Source organism: Pseudoliparis swirei, chromosome 10, assembly GCF_029220125.1.
Source record: "Pseudoliparis swirei isolate HS2019 ecotype Mariana Trench chromosome 10, NWPU_hadal_v1, whole genome shotgun sequence".
In the NCBI taxonomy this organism is placed as follows: Eukaryota; Metazoa; Chordata; class Actinopteri; order Perciformes; family Liparidae; genus Pseudoliparis; species Pseudoliparis swirei.
In genome coordinates this window covers 6,074,758-6,081,103 of record NC_079397.1, presented here as the reverse complement: position 1 = coordinate 6,081,103, position 6,346 = coordinate 6,074,758, and the positions used below count along the sequence as shown (strand labels likewise).

The 6,346-nt window shown below is 45.7% G+C and overlaps 1 protein-coding gene across 1 annotated transcript in view; it reads left to right on the top strand.

The window, feature by feature from the left end:
• Positions 1 to 328: 328 nt before the first annotated feature.
• The window catches only part of syt1a (synaptotagmin Ia), a 166,366-nt gene continuing 160,348 nt past the window's right edge, over positions 329 to 6,346 (top strand). The window contains exon 1 of the mRNA XM_056425497.1: positions 329 to 416. The gene's annotated coding sequence lies outside the window, so the exon portion shown is untranslated. The remainder of the gene's footprint in view (positions 417 to 6,346) is intronic.

The following is a 6,346-nucleotide window of genomic DNA, read 5'->3' as shown; positions in this document are numbered from 1 at the left end:
AGTGCCCCTCTCACTGGCGGGATTCCTAGGAACTGCCGCGTGACGATATTCTGGCTCAAATTGCCCAGAGTCCCTCCTCCTCCTCCTCCTCCTCCTCCTCCTCCCTCTCTGCTCCCGCCGCCTGTGTTTGAACAGGAGGTGATCTAGCGCCATCCCCACTGCTCCCACAAGACTGGCTGCATCGACGGCAGACAGGGGCATCATCCAGCCCTCCTTCTCTCCTCCTCCTCCTCCCTCTCTCCTCCATACAAGGCTCCACCTCTCTCACTCTCTCTCTCGTTTCTCTCACACGCGTCATCACAACACACACACACACATACTCTCTCTCCTCAAGACTCCCTTCTCCTACTCCAGATGAGCGCGCCTCCTCGTCAGGGCGAGCAGATTTGGAGCTGAAGGTGTTCTCTCGTTGCCAGGTAAGAGTGCACCTTTCCTTGTTGGGCTCCCCCCAGAAGTTACAGAGAAATGGGGTGTCCCCTTGTCGGTGTGTGGGTGTTTGTGTATCAGTGTCTAGGTCAGTGGGTGCTTTGAGGGTGCCACTGGGGAAGTACACTTTTGTTACAACTCAACAACCCCCCCCCGCTGCGTGTCATCAACATTTTTGGCGCCCGATTTTGCCGCGTCTTTACACCGCCATGTGCACCGCGAAGGCTGTTGGTGTTTGCTGGGAAACTGCTGGAGGTACAGAGGGTGGAGGTATAGAGGGTGGAGCGCAGCTGGCGGCATCACCTCAGCGACAACATATAGAGCATGTCTCCGGTTGCGAGGGGAGACCACGGCGTGGATGTGTGGGCGGACGGAGAGACGGGGAGGGGAGGAGGGGATGGGGGGATGAGGGGGAGGGTTCAGGGGAATGGAGACGGAAGACGAGCAGCTGCTTTCATCCCATGGAAGCTAATCCCTCCGTTTGTTCACCTCTTTCCCATCAGATAGAAACGGGCCGTCTGCTGCTCTGCTACCCGGTCTTTTTTTTTTCCTGCTTCTTTTCTCTCTCCTCCATCCTTCAATTGTGATGGGTTTATCTCGGCCAGGGAAGGAAAGAGGCACGCTATTGATTGGGAAATGAGCCGTAATGCCATTTCACAGGGGAACAAGACATCCCTCTCTGACTGTGACTTTTCTCCTGCATGCTTTTGTTCCCCGTGTGCTGATAATCTATTCCACAAACTCAACAGTGATAAGGAATTCCTCCTCATATATCTTGTCAGTTTATGAATATACACAGTGAGCAGATATAATTGAAAAGCCACTTGAGTTGCATAAGGTGCCCAATATCTCAGCTTTTTTTTTGGTGATTGGTGGGAACCCGCCTCACCCCCTCTTGCTGTAAGGAGGGCTTATCACCGACCACAGGTTCACCGGTAGATAGCCGATTTGCTACTGGAACGGATGGCTCCCGGCTCTCGGCAAACACGTCAAGCATATCCACGGTGATTGTACCGCGTGCTATGCTGACAAATACGGTATCGCAGGGGGAGACGGGCGGCCTATCACCTCTCGCCTGCTCCCGGATTACCTAATATCTCGGGAGGCAGGAGCAGCCAATGCAACAGGAGAGGCGGAAAAGGGAGGAGAGGAGGGGCCGCTCAGGTGTTGCTGTTTAGCCCAGCGCTTGGAATACATTAGCCATGAAGCCTCCCGTGTGTCAGAACTGTTACCAGGTGACGGAGAGAGCGAGGCAACACTCCCCCCCCCCCCCCATCTCAAATCTAGATGGCCCATTTCCCTAGACAGAGCTTATGTTTACATACTCTCTGGGAGAATCTGCAGATGCTCCGTTTCATAAGCGCCAACTGAATCAGACGGGCTGTGCCTGCACTGATGGATGCAGCGTGGACTTGTTGGCTTTTTGAAACGCGTTCAGGGGGATTTAGTTTCTCATTTCTGGGAGTCTTGACTTAGTGTTGGCGTCAGGAAATGTGCGATGAGAGTTTGGGACACAATAATACTGTAAAACACACATGGTCTTATTTATACCTCGCGTGAGAGTCCGGTTGCAGATGTTCACTCCCAAACAGTTCAAGGGCTTGTAACGGAGCTTTTAATAATAGCACAGGCCTAAAGCCCCGAACCAGTGATGTCCAAGCAACGCTAACCTTTTGTTGAGTAATGTTGAGTGAACTTTTTTTGAAAAGCCAAAGGCAAGGATAGAAAGACGTCTGCCGGGCTTCCGTTGCGTTTGCCTGAAGCCTCTCGCTTACGAGCGGTTGATTAAAAGATGGAGGGAAACGAGGGTAACAGAGGCAGCTGGACATGAGGAGTAATGAGTCGGGTGTTTGTGTCTGCTCTGGATAGCAAAACAAAATGGGCGCTATAAATAACATCTCTCCCATGATTTGACCTTGGGTTGCCATTTGGTAGTGGGCGCCGGTGAGGAGGGTTGTGCCCGGATCAGTGACACCGTCACCAGAGACGGACTCATGCTGGTGGTTACGGATGCTTCTGGGCTCGTTTCCCTGCTTGTTTGTCCACGTCCAAGTACCTCATCGTTGTACCATCACAATCAATGGCTATGTAGATAAATAATGTGCTGAGAAATGATGCTACTTTTTTTAAAGTAGGTCAGTCTTGCATAATGAGGTCCTTTGGAGTTGATTATTGATTGACTGGTAATTACTGTGAAGCCACTACCGCTGTTCCACTGCTACAGTAGGTCAAATACATTGATTGAACACTGAACATAAAACCTCCTGCTTCTCACGCTAATGCAGTATGCAAGCCGACTGGCTTGGAGTTGAGAACGAGCAAAAGGCATGACGGTCAATCTAGATCAAATTTTAAACTGCAAAAAAAACAAAAGAATAAGCCTAAAGACAAAAAAAAAAGGAAGGAACAACACAAAAGTTCATACGCATCACTCCTCAAATGTACTTCTGCAATCATTCAAGAATGAATTCTAGCCATATGAACTTGCTCAGTGTTTAGGTTCCTCAAAATAAATATGACGGCACACAGTTTTCTATTAACTTTGTTTGTTTTTGTCATGAAAATCAAATATTGGACATGTGGCGTGGGATCATGGAGTGAGTGCATTGTTGCTAACCACGTCTTCAGTAAATTGGATATAGACTTTTTTTTATTTTTATATCTTCTCCTAAATATTTACTCAATCTTGGACGCACATCTGTTTATGATCCATCTTTTCTGTTTTGAGTTAAGTTCGCTCACTTGAAATGCTTTACAGGTTAAAACACGGGGATGTTGTTGTGAATATATTTCACTCTGACTGGTTTGACCGCTCGAACTCAATTAAATAAACCAAATGCAAGAAAGCTAAACCATTTACCTGAATTGATTTTCCTGACAATGACAGCATATTTTGTTCATCCTGAACCCAGGCATTTCAATCACACTGATCATTTCTGGCCTGAATCTTATTAAGTGCTTCATGCCGAAGCTACTCAAACACTCTTTGGGGAGAATTTAGATCGATTTGTTATTTTTTTTTGCAGTTTTCATTTGCCACTTTTGTCAGAATCAACATAGTGGAAACAAATCAATTTAAAAGTCTAAAATGGCTCCATTTATTTATACAATAAGACTCAGAAGGAAATGGAGAATGATCCCTCATTATCACTTCAGTTTAACATCAGCACCAATGCGTCATTTCTCTACAAAGACCATCCTAGATTCCACCATGTATACAGTAAAAAGACACTAATTAGAGAAGGTGCTACTCCTAGCTGTTGTTGCTGTGGGCTAACGGTACCCGTGTTGCTTTCAAGGCCCGACCCTGATTTTAAGCTTTGACAGGGTGTATAGAGGGCTGCTTGATCTCTGTCGACCCACCGAGATAAGACTCAGATCACATGATCAATCCTCACGCGCATGCTCTCACAAATGCACACTTACACGTTCTCCCACCAGAGCTAAACAGGGCGAGACGCGTACATATTTTTTTCAAAATGATGCCATTAAAGTATAGGCAGTGCCATGGGTTTTTGTACTTGCATCAACATCGTCGACGCAAAGAAAGAAAGGCCACCTGCAAAATGTTATAAACTTTTTTTAATGATTTTTGTTTGGTTCTTGTAATGTTTACGTACCGAGGTGGCTCACACAGATACTGGCCTTGGAAAGATTCAACTTTGTATATTATAGACTGTAGAAGTACGATTTTAGAAATCACTTTCTAAAGAAAATCACCACTAAATTCAGAGGCCAGTGAGGATTCTTGACAATAGTAGTCTTACCGTTGGCATTTGCAATACACGGATGTCACAGCCACAATCACTTGGCACCAAAGATGTCCCCAAAACTTCAAAAAGCATTTCAGAAATGACACTCAAAGCTCTGTCAGCTGGAAAGCTGTTGAATTGAACAAAGCACAAGTGGGACCTCTCCTTCACAACACAACCACGCTTTTATACGGCCGTTTTCATTCGTCCAGAAGAACCAAAAGCATTGTCGGGTCTCACCACAAAAGCTCATTCTTCCAACTCACATGCGACTGCATTTAAAATTCATATTCATCAGCTGCAACTGTTCCCGTTAAGACGCAGAGAAAAATAGGAAAGGATGATCGCCACAGCCTGAACAATGTCTTATGAATCCAGTCAAAAACCAGTCTCTCAGATATGTCCGCCGCCTGCTTTTTTAAACACGCTTGAATGGCTTCGGACTATATTAATGACACAATGTCTTTTATTCAGGTTTTCCTTCCCAAAGAAAGTCTTCATAATAAGTGTGATTCGTTCTGAAATGTACAAAATGTATTTAAGGAAACTTAATTTTCATGGCTTTGTCAGGGATATTTTAATTTGGAGACGTTATCTTGGTGTACATGTATAGCCATGGTGGCAGTGGGGAGGTGTTTCATTGTGAGACTGTCGGTATAAAGACGAGAAAATGATTTTGAGTCTGAGAACTGTAATTTTAAAATCTCTTTTAGGGGGAAATTGCTTTTGCCCTCGTACGATTTTTTAATATCCTGGTTCGTACTCCGGGCTGCTAAAACGTATCATCTACCCGTAGTATTTCTCCTGCAGATGCCCGAAGGCGCTTTATGGGGAAGTTATTAGAGATTAATACCTGTGTGTGTGGGTTTGCCGAGGGACACGAGCCTCTGCCTCTGTGCTCCACGTCTGTCCCCCAGTCTCGCCTCTACATAGTGGGCGAAACATCCTTTTTGCCTAATGAATGATTAATTATTACTGAAGGGCACGCAGCATAAAAAGAAAATGTTTCATGAATCTAATGAGGCATTGAAAAAAAAAAATGGAGAAAAAAAGACCTTTTCTTTTCTGTGCTTACCTGAAAACACTCATGCGCATCCACCCGGCTCTAAAGACACATGGGGGCATTCCATGATGCACCTGCTCGACGTGCTGATAACAAGGCAGAGTCTAAATGTAAAAGAAAATAGAGGAGGACATGCCACCGCACCTCCAGGGTAATGTTAGTAATAACCTCACCGACTGTTCTTCTTTGTGTTGGTGTGTGTACGCTGCACTCCCCTGTTGATCGAGCTGCTTTGTATTGGAGGTGTGATTGTCAGCATTGAGATGAGCCTGGAATCTAAATTACTCGTATCCATTCTTCACCTTATCTCCCATTCGCCAGTTTGTAAGAGTAAAATAGCTCGTTGTTCTTTGCTGGGAATTAAGCCTCACACTGTTTTATCTCAGGCGGGAAAAAAAACTAAAAACTAAAAAAGGCTGATTGCTTGTACAAGCTCACAATCCTCCAGTGGTTCAGTCGTCGGTGTTCCCAGAATACGTCAAGAATATTACCGTGTAAGTTCCCTCTCGGGTCTGCAGGAGTTCACTCGGCCGCCCCTTGTCCGACGCACGAGTCAGAACGCAACACGACACCCGGCAGTGTGTGCAAGATACAGCTGCATGATGGGATAAGAAAAGAAAAAAAAGGAGGGGGAAAAAAAGCAATTAAAATCAGTGTCACCCTGCGCCGCCCGGTTCGTGTCACAAATGACCTTGGCGGATTTTAAAATTATTTCACCGTGTGTAGGGAAGCGTGCATATTTTTCACACATAACTTATGTCGTCTTACCACGCCTGCATTCTGGACTGAGGAGAGCAGCTTCCTCGAGTGAGTTTTTTTTTTTTTACTGCCAATCAAGGTCATCGGATGCTTATTGAAATTCCCAGTGGATGGATTTAAACAGAATAAATGTAAAAGGCACAGAATCAACACAACATCCCCAAATATTTGAGTGTGACTCGACTTTTGGAGGTGATTTCATTATTCCCTTTGATGTACCCCTATCTGGTAAGAGGGGTAAATCCCTGTTCCTGTGTTGGACAGGAACCCCCCCCCCCCACCCCCTCCGACCTTGTCGCAGAGATTGCGAGGGAATGCCTAGGAAAAGAAAAAAAGGCATTCCTCC